Here is a 5,067-nt window from a genome sequence, read left to right as displayed (position 1 = left end):
GATGCCCATTCCCATGCAAGACTCATATTTTCAAAGAGAGAATGAATATTAAATATGTGTTGAAAATCAAGACCCCATGCATGTATAAATAGGGGGGTATGGTACGAGGCTTTACACACAACAAGAAATAAAAATACTCTCTCTTTTCTTTCTTACACAGAAGCAAGTAATAAGAAATCTATTCCCTCTTTATGCTACAATCAAATACTATTCTCCTTATATTTCTACTACAATTCTTTCTCCTATTTTATTTTATAAGTATTTTAAACTCTATTTTCTATTACTCTTTACATATAATATTAATAGCAATATTAACCATCTTTATTATATTGAGATAGTATCAAATGCAAATCTCTCTCTCTTTATTTTTAATACTTTTCCTTATCTTTGTATATATATACACAATACAACATATAATATTATTATATATATATAACAATTATTGAGCTAATTATATTAATAATAGAGTCTTCTATTTATACATCTTTATTTTATATATCTTTTATTTATTTTACAACATAACTTACGTTAAAAGACTAAAATATTCAATTAAAAAATATTTGGAAAATTAGGCTAAAATTTAAGACAAATTAACAGATGAAAATTGAAAGGAAAATACGTGAAATGGTGATTGCCATATTTACCCTTATTGGTTTGCCAGTGTAATCTGGTTCGCGCTGTATCGCTGACGCTTGAAAGTTTCCTCATCTTTCTTATTTCTGTCTTCAATGTTATAACAAAACAAAATAATTTTTGAGATTTTGATCCAGGTTTTACAGGTCTACTGTAGACTGAAGAAGAATGAGTGCAAAAGAAGTAAAAAATGCAAGAATGAGTGAAGAGGAATTAGATACTCTTTTAATGATGGATATGGAGAAGATCATAGAGCTGTTTGCTGACGACACCGGCGGTAATCAACCACCACAGTTTCAGTCTCCGCCTCTGCCTCGGCCGATCTGGACTAGGGACGAGAACGAACAGTTTGAGATTGTTATTGCTCAATGTTTTATGGAAGCTATAGAGAACCGGTGGGAGGCCGTGGCTGCTCGTCTCCCCGGGAAGACTCCGGCTCAGTTGCAAGAGCGCTTCCAGAAGCTTCTGAATGACATCAGTCTCATCCAAAACGGTTATCTTGTTAATATACATGACTCGTCCATCATCAATGGAACAATACCACCACCAATTTATTGGACTCATCATCATCATCACAGGTCGGTAAATTCTTAATATTTTCATTCTCTTTTTATTTCTTTATTTATTATTTGCCGGTACATGTATATGGTATAGGTGTTTGGCATCCTCTGTTATGTAAATTCTAAATATACAACTTGTAGAAAAAAGACTCTGTAAAATGAGTTTGGCAAGATTGCAATATGCCATCAGGAGATGTCAGAATGGAATTTGCAAGGTGTTAATAAATAACACAAACATCTCTTTCGTTCTATTTTGAAAAGAATCGCATTCAGTAATGCTAGATTAGATAGTCAATTCTTTTTGGCTGATATAAAAATTATTTTGTTTATCTAAAATTCAAGACTCTAAATTGTAACTTTGAATCCTAAATTATAAACTTAAATACTAAAATGGACTAATGCTGATTAATTAAAGATAAAAAATATTATTTGTGTGTTAAAATCAGACACCAAAATTAACTATATAAATATACGTATTGTTTAGCTCATTTTTAGTATGTATTTTTTATTCTAACACTAGTAGATAATTTTAATGCACACAATTGGTTCATATACTTTTTCTTATGAGTTTATCCCACAACATTGTAACTGCCAAGATTGCAATTATGCATCAAGATAACAATCTAATTAGCAAGTAGAATTTGGATACTGGGGTTAGTTAAAGTTAGTTAAGATTGGTATATTGGTTAGGTAGTTGTCACTTAATGTAAGTTAGGAGCTGATATGTGAAGGATTAGTTAGTCGTGTTGCTAATTATATTAGATGACACCTCAGCAAGTTGATTATTAGTTTGTTAGAAGGGTGCTGATCTAGTGCAGCTAAAGTATAGTGTAGGTGCTGTATATGTATGTATTTGTAACTCACCTGTAAAGTGTGATTCACCATTTGATGCTCTCAAGTATTTTGCAATTGTGCCTTTCTCTATGTTTTCTCTCACAGGAAAGTGCAACTACTCACACTTCCAATACCTTTAAAAGTAGTTCTGTTATTTCTGGTTTCCTTTCTAGCAAAACTCTTTTCTGGCCATGTACACAATTCCAATTCTTGATTTCAATAACATAATCTTATAGTTCTATCTCTCTTCTATCATGGCAGGACGGAGGTAGTGGAGGCTGCAGCGAACAAGGCAGCGCCAATGGAGATTATATTATCGTCGTCAGCCATGGATGCCAAAAGCAACATAATCTCACACAAACCTTTGTCTATGGCTACTAGGAAGAACAATAAACGGAAAATAGTTCATTGTTGGACTGAACAAGAGCATTGGTATATTATTATATTGCTTTTTTTTCCTCTTTCTTATTTATTTGTTTATTTATTATCTTGTTGAATGTTGGTGTTTATCAACAAAGTGAAGCAACTATAGTAATTTGGCTTATCACTTATCTTTGGGAACATTGTTTTATATTATAGTATAGATATTCTAAAGTTGTTCATGTTATCAGTTTTACTTTTATAAGTTCGGCACCTCTCTTTTGTAAGACATCTTCATTCATAGTAATACATATTACACTCTCTAGCTACTCTCTGCCTCACTTCTCTGCTCTTTCATCAAAGCTTGACATAAGTGTTCTTGTGTTCCAATGAGTTGGAGAATGATATTGATAATTTTTGTCTATAATACTCTCTGATTCTAAGGTATCCTGCTTATCCTATCTAGAGCTCCTTTAGTTAAATTAAGGTTTAATTATTCTGTTAGTCCTATAGTTTATCAAATTTATAATTAGGTCTTTATATTTTTTTTTTCAATTCGGTAGTTGTACTGTTTTTAATTTTATAATTAGGTTCTTTTTAGTATAAAAAATATTAGAGTTAACTGAATATTTCTTTGCAAATTGAAGATATTTATAATTAAAAATTTAATTAAAATTTTAATCACATGTATTTTGAGAAAAATATTATATTTAATTTAATACTTTTGACATGAAAATGACCTAATTATAAAATTAAAAGTAGTATAAGGATCCAATTAAAAAAAAAACAAAAACTTAATAAAAAATTTAGTAAAATTATAAGAACCAATAAAATAATTAAACTTTAAATTAGTTACATACTCTGATTATTCAATTGTGATAATATAGTGAAACATAGATTAATAACATCATAACCCATTTGAGAGTGCTGTAAAGCAATCGCAGATGAGACATAATTTTATTTAATTATTAAATTTGTATATTGTTTTGACAATGGTTGATATAATAATATTTCTGGCTGAACTGAAAAACTAAAAAAATAAAGTTGTTTGATATCTAAAAGTATGGATACAATCAAAATGCATATCTTCTAATTGCAAATTCCATACTTTATAGTAGGTGCAAATATTTAGAGTTAGATCTTCATTTTCTTCAAGATTTAGTGAACCAAAAATCACTTTATATTCTTCACATACTCTCTTAAGACCAAGTGTGTGTTTGGATTACAGTTTATAAACGGGAGTTTGCATAAAATTGATTTTGCAAATTTGATTTTGATAAAAAGTAAGTTTGTGTTAAAGTGATTTATGTTTGGTAATTTTTGTATCAAAATTTATTATAGAAAAATAAATGTTGTTTGGCTTATACTATTCAAAATCACTTTTAGATAAAAAATTATTAAAATGGACATTAACTTAAATAATTTTTTTATATTATCCTATCATTTTAATTTAGATATTTAAATAGATCTTATTAATTAATTTTATAATAAAATTAATATTTACTTACTAAAATAAAAATAACATATAAAAATAGACAAAATATATTTTTAAATAAAAAAAATATAAATTTTATATATATATAAAAGAATATTTAATCAAATATGTTACATTTTTTAAGTATTAACGTAAGAATGTTACTTTAGTATATTTTTACATCGTACTCTTATTCTAGTATTCTCAATAATCTTATTCTTAATATTAACTTGGAATCCAACGTTTATGATTTTAGTATTATCTACGATTAATTTTTTATTTAATTTATCTTTTTTAATGGAATCATAATTTATATTACAAAAAATTACATTAAAACATAGTATACGAGAATTACAATTATAAAAGAGAGTACTAAAAATAATAAAAAAATTAAATATTTACTTTGTAGTAATTGAAACAAATCTAAAAGTTCTTGATGATCTTTTTATATAGTATATTTTTAGTATTCTTTTTTTAGTATGCTATAATTTTTTACTATTATTATTATTTACAGTTAATTTTTTGTTTAATTTAATTGGACTTGGATCCTCTAAAGTTTGAATTTCACTTTAGAGAATAAAGTGTGATCTTATGATAAATATGAAAGAGAAACTATTTAAGGAGAGAAGATCACACTTTACTCTCTAAAGTAAAATTCAAACTTTAGAAGATCCAAATCCAATTTAATTTACCTAATAGAATCAATAAATCATATTATAAAAAGATAATAACAAACATAATACACAAAAATCACAATTATAAAACTGTATAATGTCAAACAAACAGTTGAAAAAAATAAAAATAATAAATAATAAAAAATAGAACTCATATAAATAGAAATTTTTTAACAAGAATTCTATAAATAATACAGTAACATACATCAAGCATAAAGTTGGTAAAAGATAAATAAATGGTTAGTATCCAAGGCTAAAAGTTCGTTAAAAAAATGAATAGTAAAAACATACTTCTGCATTCATCATGAGAACAAAAATTTACCAAACCAAAAGTTGAAGCTTTCAAGAAGTCTAAACATATTTCTTCTCTTTCAATGAATTTTTCAAACACACCCCAAGTGGTAGACTCATTGACAAATCTTTGTCACAACATTGTTTGATAGATACAAGCGCAAATTAAGGGTATTCCGAAGTCCATATCTTAGTTTGAGAGAAATATTAAGGATGAAGACAAAATTCAATTACAGTTAGT

The sequence above is a fragment of the Arachis ipaensis genome, chromosome B8, assembly GCF_059453495.1.
Source record: "Arachis ipaensis isolate K30076 ecotype BB chromosome B8, ASM5945349v1, whole genome shotgun sequence".
NCBI classification, from domain to species: domain Eukaryota; kingdom Viridiplantae; phylum Streptophyta; class Magnoliopsida; order Fabales; family Fabaceae; genus Arachis; species Arachis ipaensis.
This window is presented reverse-complemented; position numbering follows the sequence as displayed.